The following is a 13,346-nucleotide window of genomic DNA, read 5'->3' as shown; positions in this document are numbered from 1 at the left end:
ACTTACTGACAATATTCAGACCCATTGATCCTTTGGAATGTCTTAAAATTCTCAAGGGGCTTAAGTCTGCTTCGCTCTCGGACCCCTGTTCGGCCAGGCTTCTGGCAGCAGTGGCAGAGAGCACAAACATAGAAGTGAACTCCATTATCAACATGATTCTCCAGAAAGCTGTCGTACCTCAGGTTTGGAAGCAGGCTAAGATCCTGCCACTCCTTAAAAAGCCTTTTTTGGACCCCCTTAGCCCAGGGAACTACCGGCCTATCTTCCTCCTTCCGGCTCTGGCCAAGGTATGCGAGAAGGTGGTTAGCTTACAGAATTTGTGGATAGAGAGGTGCTCTTGCACCCAGCTCAATCAGGGTTTCGAGCATCTCATTGCACTGAGTCTGTTTTAGTGGAGGTGTTAGAGGCCATTCTGGAGTGTCTTGACGCCAGAGGGAGAGCAGCATTAATTTGGCTGGACCTCTCGGCGGCATTCAACATGGTCCCGCTTGCACTTCTCCTGGCGCGACTGGCCGGCATTTGTGTGTCATGGGCCATCTGGGGTTGGCTTAGGTCTTTTCTGGAGGAGTGGGCTGAGCAGATTTTGCTCCCACCGTCTTCCTCCTTTCCTTAGTCAGCAACTACTGGAGTTCCGCAGGTATCCTCCCTTAGCTCTCTCCTTTTTAACATCTATGTCACTCCATTGATATATCTGGCAGAGGTGCTTTGGGCTAAGGTGATGGCCTATGCGGCCAATACCCAGCTGCTCTTTACCTGGGACTAAGTAACAGACTCGGTTTCTGTGGCGCACCATTGCTTAGCTTCATTTTTAAATGGCTTGCGGATGCACAGCTCAAGTGTAATGAACAGAAGTCTGATATCCTGTTATTTGGTAAATTCCCTCCTACTTTCTGAGAACAGCTGTGGCTACCTAACTGTCCACTGCCCTCCACCACATGGAAGCCCGTCAAAAACTTGAGAGTATGGTTCAATGAGTGTCTCTCTTTCTCAACCCATATCAATAGGCTGGCCGGTCGTTGTTCCGGCCTTCTCAAGGCTCTCCGAAACATTTTTCCTCTTCTACCTCAGGTGACGAAGGAAACAGTTACGTTTGCACTGATTCTGTCACTGCTGGACTACTCCAAATGCCCTCTATGCTGGTATTCCTGGCTACTTGTTGAAAAGGCTACAGGTGGTTCAGAATACCGCTGCCAGACTGTTATTGGGCATTTCGTCCAGGAAGAGTGTTCACCATCAGCTGCGATCTCTCCAATGGCTCCCCGTGGCGGACAGAGTCAAATTTAAATAATTGGTTCTGGCCCATCGTGCACTCCACGAGTCCGGCCCTTTCTATCTGCAGAGAGAGACAGTTTTCTTTTTACGTCCCTTTGCGAGCCCTTCGATCAATGTTCCTTTGCTTTGCCCAGGTCCCTCGTTTCAAGTATCAGAGGTTAGGGGGCAGTTCCTTTGCTGTGAAGGCCACTGAGGCCCGGAATGCCCTTACTCTTGCCCTGCAGTATATTCAGGACACAGTTGTGTTTAAAAGGAAATTAATGACCCACTTCTTTGCCTGATAGTCTCTCTCTATACCCCTTTGGCTTTGCGCTGGGACACTCATGAGTATCTGCGCGCGTTATAAATATATGTAACATAACATAAAAATAACATAACTATGCTAATGACACTCTAATACTCCTTCAACTACAATGCCAAAAGATATTGGAAACTCGCCAATTTCCAGTTGTCTCAGAGCTATGTATCAATGGATGACGTAGGGCCCTCTCAAATTGAATGCTTCCAAAATGGAAATACTTTTGTGTGGCAGTTGGAATCAATATGACACTCTGGCCATGTGGCCTGATGATCTGTGAACTCCACCTAAAATATCGAAGGAAGTACAAAACCTCAGAATGACCATGGACGCCAAGCTACCGATGAATGCCCAACTGGACAAACTAGCAAGATCAAGCTTTGTTACTATAAAAACTCTGCAACAAATCTTCCCCCATTTGGGATTTCCACACAAGGTCCAGATTACCATCTCCCTTGTTTTGTCCAAACTCGATTACGCCAATAGCCTCTACCATGGATCACCTTTAACAACCATGAAAAGACTACAACGGATTCAGAACTCGGCTGCCAGACTACTCTTACATATAAAACCGCAAGACCACATCTACCCTGCCTTGAAAGCCCTGCACTGGTTAACGGTTGCTAGAATATCCAGGTTCAAGCTGCTTTGTAGCACCCACAAAGCAATAGATGGAACAGGACCACTCTTCATCAGGAATACAATCACCAAACACATGCAGCAAAGGATCCTCCACTCTAGAGTGGCAACTGGCCTCAAATTCCAAAGATACAAGAAAAAAACAATGGGTGGCACATCATCATCAGTTCAAGCAGCCAAACTATGGATCTCTATACCCCCAATATAAGATCCAAAGACAACCACGTTATCTTCAGAAAACTACTCAAGAATTGACTATTCCCCACATAACCACCATACGCAAACAGACAGAAATATACAACACATATCTCTGTATATAAGCAGTTGTTTGTACTACAGATATTGGCCAATAGATGTGTATTGCTTTGTCTATACATGTAGAATACATCTGTATTAAATATAGATATTCATTAATTTTGCTTAACAAATGTACATATTTCTGATAATTACCTTATTCTGTGTTTTAACATGTATTTAAGTGACTGCATAAATAAATACATCTTTTATAATAACTATTTATTTACAATTGCTTCACTATTGACCTACAAAACAAAGGAGATAGCCTAACGGCTAGGGCGGTCGACCTCGAATCTGGGGAACTGGGTTTGAGTCTTGGCAATGACGCTGAGCATCCTGTGATTATGGGCAAATCACTTAATCTCCCTGTGCCTAACAAAAATGAATAATGCAACTGGTGCTATGTAAAGCTCTCTGATACCCGATTCTGGTCAAGTTTGCGCTATAGAAAACTTTGTAAATAAATAAATAAAGATAATTAAAGTACAACAACACTTGATGTTTATTTAATGCAGCTGTAATGTACATATACTGCCTTCCTTTATGTATGTATGTATGTTTGGATTTATATAGCGCTTATAACCCAGGGGTCTCTAGGCGCTTTGCCTTGGGAACCCGTCCTGGCTTTTCCCTGTGAGATAGCCCCTACAGGGCATCCCCAAGGTGAAAGCCAGGCATCCCGCCGCGGGGGGCCGTTGTGGAGATTAAGCAAGCTTAATGCCCAGAGTTGCAGAGTGTGAACCCATGATTAGGTCAGGCACCAAAGCGAGAATTATCGAGTCCGTGGACATTTGAGCTCGAGACCCTGCCGCGTCGGGAATTGAACCCTGGTCCCGGGTCTGACCTCTGCTTCAGGGTCTGCCTGCTCTAACCAGTGAGCCACACTTCTCCACTTCCTTTATGCATCTATATACCTTCCATGTACAAATGGATCTATAGCTTTATTACTTTTGGATCTATATATTTATTACTTTTACTTATTTATTGCTTTTCTTCTAACTTATCCAATGCACTAACCTATTTCTTACCCTGTACCACCCTAAATATTTCCTCTAGGTCATCTCTCTGATTCATCTCCATTACCAATGCACTACCCTATTACTCAATCCATACCTCTATCAATATATCGATTACCTCCACTCTCTCATTCATCCCAAACCCCATACCACTACTATGATCCCCAAACTAACCCTTTCAAGACTCTTCCCTACTCCCCCCCTCCTTGCATCATCTCATACCTCTTTTTAGTATTCCGATAACAAAAACAAGCCTTTCTAAACCCTCCGTCTGAGTCTTCTCCCTCCACCTCTCTTTTACTCATCCCAAGCCTCCTCCTGCTGCTATGAGCTACAAAAAAAGAAGAAAAAATTCTAAAATCTTCACTTATATCCCTCAAGTATCCTTTTCAATCCAAATAACAGACTAACACGTCCACCACTCAAATTAATTTCATATTTCACTATACTAATTCACCACTAATCCTTAATGGGTTCCAGAGTAGCGTACTATTCACCGAAAAAGCACTTCAACACCTCATCTGGTGTAGCAAGCGCTATACAAATGCAACCCTTCCAACGTCAGCAACTTCTCACCATGATCCATGAGCAAGTGCAATCCACCAGCCACAATGGCTCCCGTCCCTCAAAAATCCCCCGCAAGTCTGAGTCAGTTATTTTCTTTCTCAACTCAGCTGTGGGGGCTCAAATGAGGGAATCTTGTCTGCAGAGGAAAGTTGGGCTAAGCTGTGGAATCCTGTAAGGAACACTGCATCTGGTACCAAATTCTTAGACTCATTTAGATCTGTCCCCCCTCAATAAAGGAGGGGAACCCTGTCTCGTCTGACAGCACCCCAAGACTGCTCAACCCTGAAATAGTTGTGGCCTCTCTTTGCCCTACCATAGCTGGGAGAAATACCCCACATACACCCCGATAGTAAATTTGTGCCAAAGTAAAGACTGCAAAGAGGAAACCAATAATGGCAAAGGATAGCACCACAGGGACAGGCACAGACAAATCTGCTACACCCCAGATTATATTATAACAGTGGTAGTGTGTACGTTCAGATTAAGCTGTGAAAGACTTGCAGCTCTTGTTTAACAACTTGTTGGACAATATTGCTAAACTGGGCAAAAGCATGACGGACAATTTTTTTTTTTAATTGAAATCTGTAGATTCAGCTGTTACCAAGTTGTCCCACTCAGTACTTAGGGACCAGGATAGGGCCTCAAATGAATGGTAACTGCAAACACAACAATGATGGACAGAATGTGGATCAATGTCACACATTCACCCCAGTCCAAAGATCTGGGCCCAAATCCATCGTTTTCCACTCCACCCCACCCTGGGTTAGACAATGGCGATATGCAAATCAGCGCTGACCCTGTGCCCCATGGGAACAGTCCAGTCCGAACTACAAAAGCCATGTCCTTCCCAGAACGGAAACAAGCATCCGAGGACCGGACCGGTTTCGAGGTAACACCTCTCATCAGCCCGGCTAGCTTGATTCCAGTGGTGTGGAGTGCCTGGGACTCACGTCTGAGCATCCCCAGTACACTTAGAGCGGTAACTGCAAACACAACAATGATGGACAGAATGTGGATCAATGTCACACATTCACCCCAGTCCAAAGATCTGGGCCCAAATCCATCGTTTTTCCACTCCACACCACCCTGGGTTAGACAATGGCGATATGCAAATCAGCGCTGACCCTGTGCCCCATGTGAACAGTCCAGTCCGAACTACAAAAGCCATGTCCTTCCCAGAACGGAAACAAGCATCCGAGGATCGGCCCGGTTTCGAGGTAACACCTCTCATCAGCCCGGCTAGCTTGATTCCAGTGGTGTGGAGTGCCTGGGACTCACGTCTGAGCATCCCCAGTACACTTAGAGCGGTAACTGCAAACACAACAATGATGGACAGAATGTGGATCAATGTCACACATTCACCCCAGTCCAAACATCTGGGCCCAAATCCATCGTTTTTCCACTCCACACCACCCTGGGTTAGACAATGGCGATATGCAAATCAGCGCTGACCCTGTGCCCCATGGGAACAGTCCAGTCCGAACTACAAAAGCCATGTCCTTCCCAGAACGGAAACAAGCATCCGAGGACCGGCCCGGTTTCGAGGTAACACCTCTCATCAGCCCGGCTAGCTTGATTCCAGTGGTGTGGAGTGCCTGGGACTCACGTCTGAGCATCCCCAGTACACTTAGAGCGGTAACTGCAAACACAACAATGATGGACAGAATGTGGATCAATGTCACACATTCACCCCAGTCCAAAGATCTGGGCCCAAATCCATCGTTTTTCCACTCCACACCACCCTGGGTTAGACAATGGCGATATGCAAATCAGCGCTGACCCTGTGCCCCATGGGAACAGTCCAGTCCGAACTACAAAAGCCATGTCCTTCCCAGAACGGAAACAAGCATCCGAGGACCGGCCCGGTTTCGAGGTAACACCTCTCATCAGCCCGGCTAGCTTGATTCCAGTGGTGTGGAGTGCCTGGGACTCACGTCTGAGCATCCCAAGTACACTTAGAGCGGTAACTGCAAACACAACAATGATGGACAGAATGTGGATCAATGTCACACATTCACCCCAGTCCAAAGATCTGGGCCCAAATCCATCGTTTTTCCACTCCACACCACCCTGGGTTAGACAATGGCGATATGCAAATCAGCGCTGACCCTGTGCCCCATGGGAACAGTCCAGTCCGAACTACAAAAGCCATGTCCTTCCCAGAACGGAAACAAGCATCCGAGGACCGGCCCGGTTTCGAGGTAACACCTCTCATCAGCCCGGCTAGCTTGATTCCAGTGGTGTGGAGTGCCTGGGACTCACGTCTGAGCATCCCCAGTACACTTAGAGCGGTAACTGCAAACACAACAATGATGGACAGAATGTGGATCAATGTCACACATTCACCCCAGTCCAAAGATCTGGGCCCAAATCCATCGTTTTTCCACTCCACACCACCCTGGGTTAGACAATGGCGATATGCAAATCAGCGCTGACCCTGTGCCCCATGGGAACAGTCCAGTCCGAACTACAAAAGCCATGTCCTTCCCAGAACGGAAACAAGCATCCGAGGACCGGCCCGGTTTCGAGGTAACACCTCTCATCAGCCCGGCTAGCTTGATTCCAGTGGTGTGGAGTGCCTGGGACTCACGTCTGAGCATCCCCAGTACACTTAGAGCGGTAACTGCAAACACAACAATGATGGACAGAATGTGGATCAATGTCACACATTCACCCCAGTCCAAAGATCTGGGCCCAAATCCATCGTTTTTCCACTCCACACCACCCTGGGTTAGACAATGGCGATATGCAAATCAGCGCTGACCCTGTGCCCCATGGGAACAGTCCAGTCCAAACTACAAAAGCCATGTCCTTCCCAGAACGGAAACAAGCATCCGAGGACCGGCCCGGTTTCGAGGTAACACCTCTCATCAGCCCGACTAGCTTGATTCCAGTGGTGTGGAGTGCCTGGGACTCACGTCTGAGCATCCCCAGTACACTTAGAGCGGTAACTGCAAACACAACAATGATGGACAGAATGTGGATCAATGTCACACATTCACCCCAGTCAAATGAATGGGATCAGTTTGGGTAGACCCTTCAGAGGCAGTGGGCCAACCTCTCCTCAATCAGATAACATCACCACAGTAGGCAGCGCTGCCAGGATCAGGTGGGGGTCACATCTCCCCGCAGAAAAAAGTAGCACCTCTAGGGGCACTAAGGTAACAAATCATTCAGGACCTGATGCGGTTAGTAATCCAAGCACACAGTTTAGACCATCTGCTACACAAGGTGAATCTTCATCATCTAGTCAGATCCATGCAACCTGTCGCAGGCTGCAGTTAGCCCCGGAATACTGCCCCTTGGCTGGCTATTTTGGCTACCAGGTGAGAAAGAATAATCTCCCCCAAAGCTCATTAGGAAAGTTACACACTGGTGTCACACTAATAATAGGGCTGTGCTAAAAATAACAAACCACATAATTATGGCAAGAAACGTAAACTGGATAAGCCACAGAGAGAAAGAGTTGGAAGGGCACTTGCATCCCAACAATTGCATTCTACCACCAGGCTTCTTTTACCCTCTGGGAAGATGTGTGGGTTTATGGTGGAAAAGTACATGCTCACTTGAGGAGGGGCCTTGGAGCCACTAGAGGATCAGAGTACAGGCAGCTACCATCAAACTGTCTAACAGATTCCTCCCCCTGAGCACCCTAGATAATAATGAGTGACTGTTCCCTGTACTGACTAGCATCCCGGACCAACAAATCAGAAGTGAATAGTCTAACGGAACCTCCCCAGAGATCAATGTAGACCAAGTAGGAGTTAAACCATCTCACACAGAAAATCAGCTGTTAAGGTTTGGGCCAACTTAAAGGTGGTGTCCTGGAACATACCAAAGCTGGCCAATGAGAGACAATCACAACTGGTTATCCCTACTTGCAAAGTTGTGTTTTCAAGAAATCTGGGAATGGGATAACTCTTTCTGGATGAATGGATCTGCTTTGTATTTCTCGGCTGCCCTGCCTTTGCAATCAGGAAGGGCTAAGGGAGTTTAACTACACTGATTTCCCTAAATATTGAGTGTAAGCATACACAGGTAGAAACAGGAGATAGTCACCTCCTGGCAGTGCAGTTAGGCTTTACAAATGCTGTATCCCTATTAATCCTAAATTTCTAAAATTCGTCCACAGGTTCTACCCATGATATTCAATTTTTTAACCTAAGATCTTTTTGAACCTCATCTGGGGATAATTATAATTCCCTGTACATGATTCTGCTAGCTGGAGATTGTAATACTCATTGAAATCAGTCTGTCAATCATTAAGTGACAACCCTGGGACGAAATGGCACTCTAATCTATTTGAAAATACTACCCAAGGAGGTCTGTTTGGTGATATCACTTCTGATTTTAATTGTAATTGTCTGGATGACTTTAGAAAGGACAAAGAGGTTCCCTCCTTCAGTGGTCAAGGTGCTAACACTATTATTGTTTCCATATTTCTCTCAGTACCCCTAATCCCTCAAGTGTTGCTATATAAGGTGAGATTATCTCAGTTCAGCGACCACAATCCCTTGGTCTTAAGCCTGGAATGGAGGCTGAAGGAGGGGGCTTCTCTTGAAGCCGGCCCCATGTACAGTGACCTGGCCATGCAGAATCAAGCACATAGACTAAAATGGAGTAAGATCCCGGTAGATTCCTTTTTAGATGTTTTATCTACCTCATGCCCTTGGGTGCATATAATCATGTCTGTGGCCCAGAGATTGAGGAAGGCTGATGGCATGTCCAAGTTGGGGGGGAGAGGTGGTTCAACCAAAATTGTTCAAAGGCACATCACAAACTAAAGTTAGCTCTGAAAAGTAATCCCAGGGATAGATATGAGGACAATATCTGCATAAAGAGATATAAACTAGGGCTCAACTAAGAAAAAAAGACTTCAGAGAAGAGGTATGGCCTCAATTTCTCCAGACAGAGATACTGAAGAACAGCTCTAGTTTCTGGAATATTGTTAACCCGTCCTTGGAGTGTGTAATAACACCAGATACCTGGGTGTCCTATTTTAGGGGTGCATATGGATGAAGGGCTCTAGATTCTACAGCAAGCAGCCTGCCCAATGTCCGAGAAGCCTATTAAATGGCTTTTGAAGAAGAAAAGGTCGCCAACGCAATATCACTGATGTCTAAAGATAAGGTTCCCAGCCCTGATGGGGTTTCGGCAGACTGATTTCAGACCGATACAGGATTCTGGGCTAAAATCCTCACCCATGTGCTGATTGCCACTAGTAAGTCAGGTATCACAGAGTCATGGTCGAAATAATAATTCCAGGGTGTTAGATTATATCTCAAGTGTTAAAGGCCAATAGCATTAATTGATTCAGTGGTTAAAGTCATGGGGAGAGAGATTCTGTCCAGGCTTATCTCCTGGCTGGACGAAAATTATGTTTTTTTAATTCTGCAATATGGGTTAAGACCAGCCATGAGCACTCTCAATCAATGCCCCAACTTACATCTAATCATATATAAATATGCAGTAATGAAGGGACGCACGCTACACCGTGCTTTTATGGACCTACCATCAGATTTTGACCAGGTAAATAGGTGAAATCTCTGGCCCCCTGCTCTTGAAACTGGGAATGGCCCGCACAATAATGAATTTCTTTCTTGACTTACATTCCGATCTGTCCGCTACAGTGAGGTATGACATGAATGGGAGCCAGTCACCATCATATCACTGTAAATAGGGGCATTAGACAAGGCTGTATTTAAGCCCCACTCCTCTTCATCTTTTATATTAAAAAGATGGGGCTCAAGTTATGTGCAATTTATACAGACATTCCTAGTATGGACTTGCATTCAGTCCCTGCACTAGTTCGTATAGCGTCTTGCCTCAAGACACTATGCACTTTGGAATTTTCTGTGCTCATTACTGTTCTGTGAGGCAAATGTATATTTTATGTAATGTTGGATATGTAATGTAATGTTGGATACTTGTAAAGCGCACTGTTACTCTACCCGAGTGTCCTGGCGCTGTAGACCGCTGGGGAACCCGTCCTGGTTTTCCCTGTGAGATGGTCCCTTTCTGGGTATCTCCGGGGTGAAACCAGGCATCCCCGGCGTCTGTGGGGGGCCGTTGTAGAGATGAGGCAAGCTTAATGCCCAGAGTTACCGAGTGTGTTCCCTGGTTAGAGTAGGCACTGAGGCGAGAATTATCGAGTCCGTTGACCCTGGTCCAAGACCCTGCCGCGTCGGGAATTGAACCCTGGTCCCGGGCCGTTCTCTGCTTACAGGTCTGCCGCCTCTAACCAGTGAGCCACACCTCTCCACAGACAGACTGTTAAGATGGATAGGCTTTATGCAGGTTAGACCTGCCCTTTTATTTTTACAGATGATACCAAGTGTTGAAGTTTGTTTTAGTGTGGTCAGCTTTCTAGTAGGGGCTTTGCCTCACTGACCTTTTTAATCTATCCCTAAGTCACACAACAGTTCCCACGAAATGGAAAGCAGCTATGGTCAAGCCTATTTTATAACAAATTACCTCTGACCCTAAGGATCCCAACAACTATCGGCCCATTTCCCTTCTCCCTTTGTTTGGGAAAGTCCTGGAGTCCCTAATCAATAAGCAACTCTCAACTTTTAAAGAGAGCAACAAATGGCTGGATCCCTACCAGTCAGTTTTCTGGGCGGATCACAGCAAGGAAACCTCACTGATAGAGGTAGTTGATAACATTAGACTCACCCTGGATACTGGACAGTCAGCCATGTTGGTCTTACTCGATCTATCGGCTGCTTTTGACACCATCTACCACAGGATTCTAGTGAATCGACTGTGGGAAGCCAGAGTCAGGGGAACAGCCTTAAACTGGCTCTGGAGTTACTTAACTGACCATTAATCGACATTTCATATTGGTACCTTCGTCTTTCGTAGCCAACTGATTGATAAGGGCGTCCCCCAGGGTTCCATCTTAAGTCCTATGCTCTTTAACCAATACATGGCACCCCTAGCAAAAGTGATTAGATCCTTTACTGTGTCGTATGCAGACGACATGCAACTTCTGATCACTCTCAGCCAGATTTAACTGACACCAAACTCCGATTCATAAAGTGCATGACTGACATCAATGCCTGGATGCTAACCATTCATTTGCAGCTCAATGCCAGCAAGACAGAGATCATCCTTTTTGGAAAATCCCAAGCTCTATGGTGCAGTGACTGATAGCCTCACAATCTCGGCCCCTGCCCTTCTCCCAAACCGGTGGTCTGTAACCTTGGAGTGCAGATCGACATCAACTTGACCATTAAAGACCATGTTAATCATGTGACAGGCATCTGCTATGGTCTAATGCAAAGTCTTTGTAAGATCTTCCAATGGATCCCCGTTGCATCTAGGGTGCCGCTGATCCAAGGCCTAATTATCAGTCGATTCAACTACGGAAATGCTCTGATGGCTTCCATGAATAAAGAGCTTCTTAGCAAACACAAGTGTTACAGAACACTGTCGCTAGACTTGCAATAAACCTGCCTTCAGGGTCTCCGTCAGCTCCAAGTCTGAGAGCTGTCCACTGGCTCCCCATCATGAAATGTATCCGTTTTAATATCTACTGTCTTGTCCACAAAGCCATTCATGGGAACAGGCCATGCTATCTTACCAAAATGCTTATCTGGCACCAACCCACTAGAACCCTTAGCTCCTCTACCAAACACCTCCTTACCCCCTTAAAGATTCGCACCACCAGGAATGGCAGAAGATCATTCTCTTACCTTGCCCCCACTCTGTGGAATTCGCTTCCACTGCACCCACTTATGGAAACCGACCACAGACTGTTTCAGAGGAATCTAAAAACCTGGCTGTTCTGATCTCTCTTCTTCAGGCCGGCATCATCTCTCCTTCCGTCCTCAGGGCTTTTTTGGCCAGCGCTCTGAGACCCTCGGGCGATGTATGCACTTAATAAAACCCTATGACTATGACTTGCGACTTGCGTCCAGTTCTGTTGATGGACCCTCAGTCCTAATGACTTAGACTTTTATAAACTGGAATAAGAGGTGCATTTTATTTATATTCTTGTTAGAGTGGATTTTATTTTTGGATTCCTTCTAAATGTTCTGTAATAATTCTTAATATTTGTGAATGCTTTTTAGACATTTTTAATGTATAATGTCTTTCTTTTTATGATTTTAAGTAATTGAATAAAGAATATTTGACTGACTGACTTGTAAGAAATGTATGACGTTACTTTTGCAAACATTCACAACGCGGTAGTTTACATCACGTTCGTTACAACGCAAATCATTACAACAACTTGCGCTAGAGGCACTGGACTTAGGAATAGTATGATTTACTATTCCAACACTAGTGTGTGGAACAGTAGGGAAGGTGTTGGAATAATAAATCATACTATTCTTTAGTGTAGAGCACCATCCAGCGCAAGTCCTTGTAACGACTTGCATTGTTATGGCTAGATTGTAAAGCTATTGCAGTGTAACAACCATATTGTAAAGGTCATTCTCCCTTGTAAGTATTTCTTCTACAGATTTTAATATTCAATATAACTTTTCAAGGGAATATTTACAGAATAACCCACAAGTTTTTTACTATTTTGGTTTCCAATTGGTGTTTGTTTTCCTTTTGAAGTTAATTAATGCACACCCTGGAATGTTAGATATTTTCATATACATTAGTCAGCATGAATTGAGCATGGTACATGCAAATATTTATACTATTCTATTTTATTTATTTCCTTTTTCTGTTTGTAAAATCCTCCTCAGAATACAAAAAAAACCATTATTTTAAAACAGACTATTGGCAGGCAGGAGAATCACTTTTATTGGCCAAAGTTGAGATGGGAAGTAATTTCAATCAGCTGCTCTGGTATCACTTGTCCAGTCAGGGTAAAGTCAAGAGGAACGCACACTGCTCCCCTCCAGACCATGCCTGTGGTATGGGCACGCATAAAGAGGGAAGGGGTGGACATTGTTGAGACTCGGGACCCAATGCCAGCCTCTGAAAACAGGTTCAGATTGATGGTGGTAGACTATGATACTTGATTTCCTGAAGCAATATCTTTGAGTTCAGCAACTGCACCTTTGGTGGCCATTCTAGTACAGTTCCCAAAAGAGGATGTTTTAAAAAAGGATTGAACTTTGTGTCTGCACACCTTAAGTCTATGTGGGATGCATGCCAAATGACTCACAAGTTCTCCATGTCTTATCACCCCCATATGATTTGTTGAGAGATTCAACAGAACCCTCAAAGGCATGACTATGGGTGTATAAGACACATTGAAGTGTAAATAATATGGCTTGCCACAATACTTTGGGGCA

The sequence above is a fragment of the Lissotriton helveticus genome, chromosome 4_1 (genome assembly GCF_964261635.1).
Source record: "Lissotriton helveticus chromosome 4_1, aLisHel1.1, whole genome shotgun sequence".
Classification (NCBI taxonomy): domain Eukaryota; kingdom Metazoa; phylum Chordata; class Amphibia; order Caudata; family Salamandridae; genus Lissotriton; species Lissotriton helveticus.
This window is presented reverse-complemented; position numbering follows the sequence as displayed.